This window comes from Echiichthys vipera (genome assembly GCF_963691815.1).
Source record: "Echiichthys vipera genome assembly, chromosome: 21".
NCBI classification, from domain to species: Eukaryota; Metazoa; Chordata; class Actinopteri; order Perciformes; family Trachinidae; genus Echiichthys; species Echiichthys vipera.
The window spans coordinates 22991150-23004994 of NC_139846.1; the positions used below are offsets into that span (position 1 = coordinate 22991150).

Below are 13845 nucleotides of genomic sequence, written 5' to 3' on the forward strand. Positions count from 1 at the left end.
TTGAGTCTTTCAGATATTTGAAACTGATCTCAAATGCTTTATTGGGCAGGATTGATTGCTTGGTTGTCTTACTCAGTAGGGGTTAGATGGATAATTGCATGGACACATTTGTCTAAAGACTTGGCTGGGACCCTTTGGCTTGTCCAATTTGGAGTGTTTCTAAGTGACTAACGCATGCGCTCAAGTGTTGACCAAATGAGGCTGTGGATTGGCTTTACTCTAATCTTTGAGTATCTTAATTCCCAATGATGCACCTCAGGGATGTTCTCAAAATTAACAGTGTTGGTGTTGACGGGTGTGCTACTACTAACCAATCACAGAGTCTTTCTTCTTAGCAACACCACTAGACCTCTTCACCAAATCAAAACCAACCTTCTCTTTCTCTCTTCTGTCCAGGTGTATCTGTTAACACTGTAATCATACTGTTTTTGTTGCATCCAGGGGTGACGTGTCTCACCTCTTTTTTCTCTCTCGTGTGTCCAATTAACTCTGTTTTCCTCACTAGTGGTTTCTTAACTTCTCCTAGAAAAGAATGGTGAAGGAAAAGGCTTTGTTTGTGTCATGTTAACTCTCCCTCTGTTATGCATCAAGACTCCACATGCCGATGTGACTCCTAGGTGTATAACTTAAAAATATCAAATTGTAATTGTTGTTTTTGTCGATTTTACCTTCCATGTTCTGTGATGATTGCTGCCTTGGCTGTTACTCCCCTATAGGTGAGTCCAATTTTACCTCCTCTTGTCGCTTTGTTATGTTTGTTTTTTCATGCATCATCATTGACACTGAATGATTGACAGAAGACACAGACAGTTCAGAACTCAGCAAAAAGGCTGCCGTTGCTTAGAACTTAAATTAGGTGCTAATGGGGTAGAATCTCATTTGCAGATGATGTTGCCCTTTGACTTTGTGGGATTATAACCTATGTGCACAAGACAAGGTTGCTCCGTATAATCAATTTATTGGTCATTTATTTTTAGTTGTGTTTCAACCCTTACCCATGGTCATTAGCTTTGGGTAATGATCAGAAGAATGCCATTGTGGATACAGTGGACTTAAAGTAGTTTCCTGTGCAGGGTGGCTAGGGTCGCCCTTAGAGGGGGGTTTAGGTGCTCAGACATACAGACGAAGCTTTAGAAAGAATTTGCATTAAAAGGAAGTCGTTTTTGGGCATATGACAAGGATAAAGGTTTTCACGGCATTTCCATTTGGGAGGAGACCCAGGGCCAAACTCAGAACTCGCTATCGGAAAGGATATCTAAGCAACCTTGCTAGTTTTGTAGCAGTGTGACTCACTGGGGAGATGTTTCAGCAGACTGGGGAATAATAATGTGTATGCCGCAGATAAGCAGTTAAAAATAGAGCAGTTTGACTTGTGTGTGTTTACTGATTTAAATTATAGTTAGAAGACAGCCCTTGATCAGTCTCATGTCCATCTCTTGTTATAATGAAGAGTCAATTTGAAGCAGTGTTACTCGTTTAGAAGAAGAGTTTCCGACAGACTCGGAAATAGGTTTAAACTTGTGCTTCAGTGTGTTAGCGGGTGTGTGAATGTGACCTGTATATGCTTGTGTATGTTGAGTTTATGTACGTGCATTTTGGAATATGTGCACATGTGTGTTTGCAAGTGTGTATGCGGGGGGGCTTTACCAGTTTGTGTGTGTTGCTGTGATTTATTGAGATGCAGAGTTCTAGAGGATGCATTCCCTTGGCCTTCCTTTAAGTACTTTGTGTCTCTGCCTCCCGTTGGAGGCTGTAATGAGGACTGAGCAACCCTTTAGCTTTCCACAAGAACAGCAGTGTTGAACCTGGCTATTAAGCAGCTTTGATCAATGCCTTCCACAAGAACAGAAAGGCTTGCATTAGTGTTTTCGCCACTTGCAAGTCACATAGATAAAAATATATCGTAGCCTTGTGGATTAAACGCCTACTGTCACTGCATGTTCGCATGCATGGTCCACGTAAGACATGACAGCAGTGAGTGTCCTTCATCAGATCCATACTGTGCATACACTGTGTTTTGTATGTGTTTTTTTTATTTTTTTATATGTGTGTTAGATTGCTTAAATGTGTTTACATTTGAGAGAGAAAGAGCAAGACAGTGTGCTGAGTGCAGCTGGCTCTGTCTTCCCTCTGTGTAATGAGACCTTTCGGCAGTGTCCAGGGGCGGGGCTTCGTCACCAAGAGTAGTATTTAAGCCTTGTAAAAAAAGATAAGAAGGCATGTGGAGCACAATAAACAGGGGGATATACAGGAGGGCCGTAGGGGTAGAAAGATTTTGTTCATGTACCACAGGAGAGAGGGAGGCAAAGGATAAAGGGTGAAGAGAGGAGGCTGTGGAAGACTTGAGAGATTGATAAAGAAATATGAAAAGTTCAAAAGAATGCTGACAGGGAATCGATAAAGATCATTTATAAACCCGTCTTGTAGTGGCAGGGAGATTTACAGGAGTCAGAATGAGAAAGTGAAGCCGAGCTGAAGGAGGAGAAAAATGTAAACCTTAGGGAGGGTGATGTTTAAAACACTGAGGAAAAAGATACAGGGAGAGTCAGAGAAGTATTAAGACTTTATTAGAAAGCTCGAGAGTGGGAAGCAGATCATCTGTATCCGCACTTCTCAGTTAAACAACAGAGAGAGCCAGCAAGCTACCAACTGAAACAGATAAAGGAGAGTACTTCTAATTAATCATTGTGTGTTTTTTTAATCTAGAAATAATCAATCAATCAATCAATACTTTATTTGTTAGGTACAGTGCACATTAATGAACAACGATACAACATATCACCGTAAAAGTGCCGGATTATAGCAAAGATGCTGATTTGCATCCGTAGTCCCTGCTAAAAAAAAAAATAGAAATACTACTAATTAACTAAATATTGTGCCTAGTTTTCTGCCTTCCTTATTACCTCCCTGTAAGGGTATTAATAGATAACGCAGAGTACAAAGTGTATCTTTCCGACTGCACACGACAACCCTCTACAGTTCCCCATCTACGCATCTTTGCACTGTGTATAAGTATTGCATATACTGTACGTATGCATACATCGCCCACACATGTACCAACATAGAAACGTACATATGAATAATGCACAGATACGGTGTCTTGACCATAACTTCCAGAAGAACAGGGTCTAGTGGTTCTGTTTGGTTAAATACGTAGACTTAAAATTGCACTAATTGATATTTTTATATTAGGAGGTAATTAAATGTGTCTTTTTTTTAATTTTGTACCCCAATATTTGCTGTTTTGGTTCAGTTTCACCACTCTCGTCAACCTAGATTTGAGTTAAAAAGCCACCTGTCCAGGACCTAACAGCAATTAGACAACATAATCAACTAGCTGGTGAACACAGGACGGACGAACGGAGCATTTAGCAGCTAAAGAGCCAGGTGTATTTCTCAGGGTGTGGTGGAGAACAAACCAGAACTCAAATTAATATTGGATTTACATATACTCATGATGTTTCTTGTGTGTTGTATATGTAAAGTTAATTGTTTGGTAAAACAGTCACCATAGTAACTTCATGTGGTGCTAATGTGTTTAAAGTTGGTTCCACTGCCACCAAAGGGCTTCTTCTGGCCTTCTGTCTTGGTCTAATTCTCTTTCTGTATTCATTATTATAAAAATTAGATGTGGCACCACCATAACCAGGAGGGACATCCAGGCCACATTGCACCAACACCTGTTCTCCTCCAGCACCAGCACACATCCTTTACTCTCAGACAGAGTTAAAACACAGACGGCAGCCCGCACATATATCACTGCTTTGGTCCTGTCTCCCTGTACAGACACACATACAGAACACAGATGAGTCATCAAACTATTTTAGGACAAACCCAAATCCTCAAAAGCCAGACAGGCGTGAATATACTATATCAGCGGTCTATTTTTACCACATGGTGCTTTTCGCTGTTGTATGGTCTCCGCTCATGGGGGAGCAAGCTGTTAGATGGAAGCCCAGAATGGACATTTGTACAGTATGGCTCCATCCCTGAACTGGGGTGAGCTAATGCCTTTTGACGGCTTTGGGGGAAGTGCTAGGCACCACTGTAAGAGCCAACAGCTTCACCATGCTTCAGCAACAGATTCAAAATATAGAGAGATGGCTCCAGGGGAACAGTGTGAGCTGTGCTCGACATTTTATACATTTTGATATTGACAATTTTAAAAAGCTCAATAAATGACAATTTGGTGAGTTTGGAGTTTGTCTTCTGCGTGGAAGAGCTACGAATGTGTTTGTCTGTGTATGCGATTTATAGAGGATGTCGGCTTCTTTAGTATTTTTGTGCCAAATGGTTTTCACCCCTGTATGCCCATGAAGCATGTCGCTCACAACACAAATCATCAACAGTTGTTTGCACGAGAAGTCATTTGGGTAATACCTCGACTGAAATGGGCAGATTTAGGTTATTTATCAGAACAACATATACAAATAGAAACCAGCATCCATCATCCACCTAGATCATATCTATTAATATACATCTGAATCAGATCATGAGTGCGATAAGTTATTATTCTGTGCAGCTGGGATATCGCACCAAAAGTCAATATCAGCTTCACACTAAAAACAGCACTTAAATAACATCTCTCACCCGAGAGTAACTCCTTTTTCTGATAATACCACCTTTAACCACTTTTTTTTATACTGATTCTTTTCGGTTTTCAACAGAAACAAGATTTAAACCTTTTTGCCAATAGCTAATCAATAGCACACACAGAAAAAAATACATTTTTTTTTTATATATGAATAGTGCCATCCATCAATTCTGAAAGGAGAAATCTCCCAGCTGAACCCCAAACATCCTCTAGAACCACAAAACACTTTATCAAACTGTTTTTAAAGGGGCTAGATGCTGAAGATACAATTCCCCATCAATGCTAAACTAACCATTACAAGTTGAAATGGGTGGAGTTTCCCTTTAATGTGATATTCTACACTCTATTGCAGCTATCCTTTATGATATTTGTGATAAGACGCCCCTTTCCCAGAAGTTTTACTCCTCCAAACTTGCTTTGCTAGCACTGAATACCACATTTCCATATAGACTATACCCGTATAATTAATCTCTCTTGTCCTCTTCTAAAACTTCCTCTGTTAAAAGAAGTTGACCTGATTCCCAATTTAGTGGAGCAACGTAATGTTCGGAGCTTCGCTTAGGCAGCAGGTAAGCACACAAGATGAATCCTGCCAGGATAAATCCAAAATGTCCACTTTGCAGGGAATGAAAAAAGAAATTGTCGTAAATTACATTTAGCTTAAGCCTGCTCTGCTGAGCCCTATACATGGCACGAGAGAGAGAGTGAGTGAGTGTGTTTTGCTGATTCTGTTTCTATTAAATATAAATAGATGCTGAGAAAGCATCTGAAGACAGAAGAGGCCGAGCCTTTCCCCAGGCAGGCTGACTTCAGACAGACTGAGAGACAGAATGACAGCAGACAGACACATCTGAGGCAGCGTGTCCAGAAAACATGACACTGGCAGAGGCATGGAGAACGACAGACGAGCGAGCTGAGAGAAGAGAGCAGACGCAGGAATGGGCGGTTTAGCTACACAAACCGAAAACCTTAAGAATGGATGCATCCGTTATAAAAAAGATAACGCTTCACCAGAAGATTTTACTGCCTCTAAAAGACTCCGGCAGATTGTTAAACAGGTAGACGAGCAGGTACAACTGTGGTATGCTTCCCCTTTATGCCTCAGTGCCTCTGTTTGATAGGACTGTGCCTGAAACATTCCCTGATTGGAGGGAAACACACACACTCACACACAGAACTTCAGGCATGTTGAAAGTGTTTAGGTGATAATGAAGCTATTCATCGCATCCTTAAATAGTCGCTTACTCTTCTAACCTGATTTCCCTAAGTGTGAAATGGTGACACACAGATTTGCAGTTTGCGGAGGCTGTAGAAAACTGCACTGTAGGCAAAAAAAAAACGTTATTTCCAAGTTCCCAGTGGTAGACGGATCGAGACGTGAAGTGCCTTTGGGAAGGGACAAGAGGAAGGAACAGAACGGGGGTGGGGTTGGGGTTTGAGTGGGGTTGCCATAGAGACTAAGAATCCATTAATGTTGCCCTAGGAACAGCAACAGATGCTGGAGTTAATGAGACACTACATTGACAGCTGACTTAATGATTTCTGTTTGATGCGGACACGCAAAAAAAACAAACGACTATGAAATCAATCATTCATACTTCTTATAATTAATTTCTCACCATTGTTACTGAATTTCACCATTAATACCAAAATCTATTTTAGAAATAAAATGCTCCGTTTCTGGGGTGATGCTATGACATGTGTCACCTCCGATGATGACTTCTGCCACTCTTCGTCATCTCAGCCAGTTTAAAAAAAGAGGTTAAATAAGTAACAGCCATAAAAACGAGGTAACCGCTGAAACATTGCCATGAGCCTCCAAGTTTCTTTTTTGCGAAAATGCAAATATATGCTAATTTTGGTGGAAAAAGGAGTATTAAATTGAAATGTGTCAAAAATAAATGTGTCATTTACAGGTGGCTGTAAATGGTGAAAGCTTAGTTTTCAGCTGAGGGGCAGGAGGAGAGTGAAATAGATGGGGCAGAGACAGAGCTGTCTCTGGTATGAAAATAATCTCCCAGCAGCCTGGAAGAGAACGAGAAGAATGTAACAGTGATGCAGGTGACGGTAAATTGGCTGGTGCTGCAGTATTTTTTTCCCCAAACTGTGACTGTGTCTGGCTGTGACACAGGTTGTAATCCTGAAAATGAAATGGAAATGCTACCTGAGTCTAATATACAGACTTTGTGTCATTAGCAGGGAACTGGCTTCATCCAGTAACACTGAAGAACCGGACCAGCAGCCCAGCAGTAACCTAGTCCCACCCTTAGACACAACATGGCGCTCAGTTTTCTTAAGTTTCAGTTAACTGGGATCATTGGAAACTCAGACTCAAATTGAAATATTGTTCAGTGGCATGAATCTACCGAGCTCATGCTTAATTTGCCTCTCTCATCCAGACAGAATTCAAGAGAGCCAGATCCTGGGGAAGCCAGACGCAGCCGAGTCATGATAATACGCGTCATAGTAACTAAGGGCGCACCCACACTGGCCATTCGTACAGTGCTCAAGCACGCTTTGTACAACTGTACCCAGGCTCGGCACGCTTGAGAGAGGTGGGCCTTTGTAAATCACGAATGCACATGTACGTGAACAAGCGTGCGCACGTGTACGAGGGCGACCATTGATGGCGGTCCTGATGTCTATTTATATACGTCTGTTCCCTGCAACGGACATTTAAAAAGATGCACCAAACGGTTGCCGGTGGTTTGACGCAGATTTGTTCTAATGAAATATTCCAAAACAGTCAGACAAAACTAAATCTCCGAGGGGCCATGATGTACTGTATAAGCAAGATGGATTTGAGCGGGGGAAGAGTTGGGGGGGGGGGGGGGGGCAATCACCCTGAAGCACAGGGCACGGTATGAATGGACAGTGTGAGTGCGCCCTAACGTAACTGGTGTTCTCAGTCCAGCGCAGTTAACCAGGCTCATGAGACTCAGATCAAACTGTCAAACTACGCAGCCGTGATCAAAAATGAATCCAGTCCCGTTACTGTGTTGCAAATTTCTCACCTAGAATGTTTTAAGAAACACATTTTAGTGTACTGTTTAGCTGTACTTTGACAAAGTTTGTTACCGGCCGCTGATGTTTGTATAATAACAAATAGTTCCTGTTAAAAAGGAACAGTTATATATTTGATATAGCGTCTGGTGGCTTAGATATCTTATCATACCTCGATATAAGTCGATTTCCAGCTGCCATCTATCATTATTTCAATACCACAAATACAAAGTTAATTCATTTGTTTTCATCACATTCTTGAAAAAGCCTGAAAGAATAGATCAAGGATAAAGTGACAGGCTAGCACCCTACAGTTCGATTACATACAAATGCCACATTTTCCATTTTCCCTGCTGTTCCTCATTGTGTAGCTTAATTTCGTTTCACGCAGCATTGTTTAGCTCAGCCCTCTGTGCTGCTGTCCACCACTGCCGACAGAGTGCATGCCCTCTGGGATAATGGGGGTGATGGTAGGAGGAGTAGTACACTGTTGGTGGACATTTGATGATGATGATGGTTGTAGTAAACACAGGCAAAGTTTGTATTTGCGTGTGTGTGTGTGTGTCAGAGAAACAGAGACTGCAGTGGGTGCAGCGGGTGTAGCGGATATGCCCTATGTTTATGTCGGCCAGGAGCACCAGATTCATTCATTATGAATAATGAAGTTAGATTAGGCCGTTGCGGCTGCCTCCAAGAGAATAGTAGAACTGGGGGGTATTATGTCATTAATTAAAAAATGAATGAGATGATCGCTCCTCTGTATTGTGCCCTATTTAGGCACATTCTTTCTTTTTATTAACAAGGAAGGCAAGAAAATTAACTAATAACTAACTAATTGGGAGGAGGAGGGGAAGACCCAGGACTAGGTGGAGAGATTAGACTCCACACTGGCCTGGGAACGCCTCACGATCCCCCAGTTAGAGCTGGTTAATGTGGCCCGGGAAAGGGAAGTTTGGGGTCCCCTGCTAAAGCTGCTGCCCCCGAGACCCGACCCCGGATAAGAGGCTGAAGATGAGATGAGATGAGATAAATAATTATGAGCCCATGGATGCGCTAATAGGAAAACATGTAGTGTGTTGTGATAGAGAGAGGTACACAGACAGTATGTCGACAGGTCAGGACCCTAGAGGACTGACTGGTCCGTGGTCCTGGGGAACAGTATTATCTGACTTTGTTACTGTCAAACAGCATGAAATCATTTCTATTGGCAAATAAACTTTATTCGTCGAGACTAAATCTAATATACTGTATTTTTTCAGTTGGATTTGTTTGGCTGAAGGTGAAGTAAAGCACAATAGTGCTGCCCATTTGTTCTTTTAGCTTCTTACTTATGCTACTTTGTACTTCTACTCCATTACAGTTGAGAGGGGAAACATGTATTTCTCTCTCCACTGGATGTATGACAACAAAGTAACAACAAAGTTTGTCAAATTACCACAATTTTTCAACTTCAAAAAAATACTAGCATTAAAAAAAAGCGATGCTCAATACCTCTGTCAATACCACGGCAAGAATAAAAGTTCTTCTAACTTGAAATACTTGCTACACTGCTCCCACCATCCGATGGAAATGCTCCGTGTCGCCGTTAAATTTCAGAAAACGTGCGCAAATACGGACAAAATGAACGCAGTGGAAGATGAGGGGCCTCACTCCTACGTTAGAAAACCACTGGACTGGACTACTAACCTATTAACCTAACCTAAAGTAGTAAAATACACTTTTTACTTAAACTTTTACTTGTAATGGAGTGTATTTACATTGTTGTTTTGGTAATTTCCCTTAAGTAATGTATCTGAATACTTCATCCAACACCGGTAATAACCTGAGCGTGCGAGAGCAGCTAAGTTAATCCCATTTGATTTTTTTTATTGTTTTTTACGTTTTGGGCGTCCAATGATTATGAAAATTACACCACCTTCGGTTTCACAATGGCGCTTTGGTTTTGTCTTGTTATAAATTCAGCACTCTCTTTCCTTTACAGCAGTGTGCTTTAACCCATTTCCACTGAGTTCAATACAGTTTACCGACATGTTTTCAGTACGTTATGAGCAGAATACGTCACAGCCAGGATGCACAAGTGGTTGCTGGAGCGTGGTTTCACCTGTCATGACCTTATTTATGAAATGTGACTGAAAGACATGCAGCGCATCCACAACATCAACACTTGTTTGTTTGTTTTTCAGTTGAATTTCATTTAAAGTTTAAGAAAATCCACTGATAAAAAGGACAAAAACATTTTAAAGTTCAATAAATGTGAGATTTTTGTAGCCAGCGTAATCCAATCATGATTAGGATTTTTGCCATAATCGAGCAGACCCAGTGTATTTACTATGTACTCTATGTGTACAATAATGTACTATTTTTCCGTTGTCTGCACTGCTGTGTGCATCATCGTGTGCATTATGCAAGTCTGCGTTTATCATCAGACTGACTTCCAAGGAATTGCTTGCTTGCCTGCCGACTGTAATTAATACAAAACACCAGTGACTGGAGCACACTCTGTGACCTGTGGCAAGAGGCAGAGCAGATTAGCATAGTGGAATACCCTCCCTGGGGTATATAGCATGTTAATAACCCTCCTCTTACTCTCTCTCTCTCTCTCTCTATCTATCTCTCTCCCCTTACACACACACACACAGACACACACACACGCTGTAAGCTTTCAATGCCATCATCCATCCTCCCTCCATCAGCCCTTAATCTTCAGACAGTGCCCCCACCATCAAGGCAAAACATCCCCCCAAACTATTTCCCCCAGCCCCCCGCGTGGATCGAGCCAGCGCACTGATGAGGAGCCAGTTGCTATAGCAACAGGAGGCAGTTGCTTTGGCGACTAATGGGAAGAGGGCTACAGAGGAAACAATGGCTGCTTAGCGAGGATGAGGGTGTTGTGACGGGCTGCGAAGGAAATGCAATTGAGCTATAAATAGACATCACTAAAGAAGACTTTGCTTCCCTCCGTCATTCATTCCTCCAACGCCCCCCACTGAGATTATCCTCCCCTCTCTCTCTCTCTCTCCACACCTCTGTTCATCGCTCCCTTTTTGCCTGTCAGAGGTGAATTAGCATTTAGAAAAGATACCTGTACACCAAATCATTTTTTAGCTGACTTGCTGTCTGGCAGTTTCAGATATACCACAGCTCATGAACATCCTGCATGGGAATGTACAGTATCATACAACCTCATTACACATTGAAGCAGCCTGGGAAATGTAACCAATACAATTAGACAAGGGCTGGGCAATATAATCTATACAAAATTGATTGCAAGAGAAACACTTACACCACTGATACGAAGCTATTTCAAACGTACCAAGTCTTCTAACGGCCTTTAAACATCACCTGCTATGGTTTTGGTATCTAAAGTCAGGAGAGATGAGCATCGCTTCAGAGAAAGGTTAGCACAGAAAACGACAACTGAACAACCAAAACAACCAAAACAACCTTAAACAACAAGGACGAGAAGATGTACATCGTATCATATATTGATACCAACTGATATATTGACATTGCTACCCTATTTTCCCAGTGCCACAACACACGAGAGAAACATTGCAGCATAAGAAGAAAACATCAGTATTCTATGCTGGAAAACACAGGTTTCTGTCACTGTTACCGTGAATCAGTGATGTCATTTAAAGGTGGCATGAAGCCCTTTTATTGGCCACAGGTTGTGTTTTGTCTGTATGACTTCCTAATAGCCTGCACGGTTTATTAGGTTCTCCCCCAGTAGGATTATATAACAATTTGTCTAATGCATGTGCTTGTGTCTATGTTTGTGCGTCTCTGCCAGCCAACCCAGTCAGACAGGGTGAGGTCATCCATTTGGTGGGCTGTGTGTGTGTCGCCATGGGACTCTGATGTCACTTTTGTACTCCAAGAGGCAAGCAGACAGGGAGAGAGGAAATTTTGAAAGATGTGACACAGAGGCAGCGACAGTACACCGCCTTGAGCAAGTCTACCCACTTACCAGCATGTCTCCCTCACTACCTGTTTTTCCACACCTGCCTTTTCTGACTGTCTATCTGTGCAGGTGTGGTATGTAAGAGTGGCAGTGACTCTGCAGGACTAGTCTTTTGTGATACACAGAGACAGGCTTGGAGAACGGAGCAGGCTGTAGTTGATGTGACTGTACAGTGATTGAGATGGCTGGCATTTGAGAGGAGACATGCTTTCTAACAGTTTACCTTTTAAAGGTGTCCAGTCAGGAGTTGTTTGGAGCAGATTGATGGGTGGACTGAGGGACGGAAGAAGGCAAACTCCCATCTCCTGAACCCGTGGACCAAGTAATATATCAGACCACATACTAAATGGGAGAGTGGTGTTTTATATTTCATGATTCAATGGCATGGTACCCAATGAGAAGCTACTTATCCTTTTTGGTATTATTGGTCGAACAAAGCTCCATGCTCTGTAGCTAAACCTTGTGATGGTTGTCCTTATTTACTGTATAATACTTATTACGTCACTTTTATTTAGAACTACACACAGTCTCCTCCATCGTAGGTGTCCTGTTTTACTGTCCAATTACTAAAAGTTTGTTAGACCTACTAGCCAGTTAGGGCTGCGAATGTTCAGTGTTCATGATATAAATGTGTATACGGCCAAAACTCGTATTTCCCCGTTGCAGAACTAATAAAGGAATTCTTCTTCTTCTTCTTCTTCTTCTATATACAGAATTCAAAAGGTTTTCTGGGAATTTGTTCCAGATATGTGGTGCATAAAAGCTAAACGCTGCTGCTCCATAGTAGTTTTGACTCTGGGGACAGAAAGTAGCCCTGTCCTACACCACCTGAGAGATCTGGATAGTTCATAATGAGACAGACGTTCAGAAATGTATTTTGTACTTAAACCATTCAGTGCTTTATTAGCCAACAGTTGTATTTTGAAATTAGCTCTTTGAAAGACAGGAAGCCAGTGTAAAGACCTCAGAAATGTCTTGATGCGGTTCACTTTCTCAGTCTTAGTGAGGAGTCGAGCAGCAGTGTTGTGAACCAGCTGCAGCTGTATAATTGATTTTTTTGGAAGACCTGCAAAGACACCGTTACAGTAGTCAAGTCTACTCAAGATAAAGGTTTTTCCAAATCCCGCTGAGACATACGTCATCCTTTGATAAATTCTTAAGTTAACAGTGGGCAGACTTAGTAATTGCCTTAATGTGTCTGTTGAAATGTAGGTCTGAGTCCAAGATTTCTGGATTTGTCCATGGTTTTTTGAAGCGAAGCTCTGACTTTCAATCGTTCTGCCTTGAAGACAAAAACACCTACATACCTTTGTATCAGTTTAAAAGAAAAAGTCCTGGCACATCCCTTTATTGATTGTCCACTGCACTCAGTGCTTGTATTTGATCCTAGTCCCTTGGTGATATGTAAACGTGTGTGTCGTCTGCATAATTACGGTAACTTATTCAGTTTTCCATTAGCAGAAGAGGCCCGAGAATGGAGCCTCAGGGAACTCTTCATATTATATAATTCCTCTCAGATGTAAAATTACCTATAGACACAAAGTAGATATTAGCAAACTGAATTAATGCTCCCAAAAAAGAGAACAGATACAGCTTTCTTGATGGTTTGTTGCACTACTTTGTGGCAACATAACCCACCAAATACTTTAGCAAACTTTTGAAGAAGAGCTGGTCAAACAGGCATCAGCCCAAAACAAGTGCAAACCTTCTGCTGCCTGATTGTTACTGACACACCACCTGCTGTGCATCTCCTCACACTTCCATGTAGTCAGGCTCATGGTGGGTCACGAAAATACCAAACCTGCATGCATTGTGATGAAAATGCCAAATCCCTGAAGCAAAGTCCCGCCATTCACTGTGTTTTGTCAGGACAACAACAGCGCTCCTATTGTGCATTCATGAACATGGTAAAAAAAAAGCTACAATGGCTGCAACACATGAGGAACAAGACAATATCTTACTTGCATGCCATGGCATTGAGAGTGTGACTTGTAAATAGAAGTAATCTTTTTGACCAGCTGTAAATAAGGGCGCCCCCACACTGTCCTTCCGCACCGTGCCCCGAGCATACGTCATCACGCCATAACACGTCACACACATTGATTGACGTCATGGCGATGCGTGGCTTTGTTTCCAGATCTTTCCGTAGACCTCAGAGTTTTTGTGCGTCTTGTCGACTGTTTTTGAATCTTTTCATCGACCAAATCTGCAGTAAACACTCCACCTCCGCATCACACCAACGTGAACCTTACGCCGCGATTGTTGTTGTTGTTAAATGTCCGTG

General features: G+C 41.9%; 1 protein-coding gene across 4 annotated transcripts in view; it reads left to right on the plus strand.

The window, feature by feature from the left end:
• LOC310963615 (uncharacterized protein) overlaps positions 1 to 13845 on the plus strand; it is a 108213-nt gene that overhangs the window by 59864 nt on the left and 34504 nt on the right. The gene's annotated exons all lie outside the window — the stretch shown is intronic.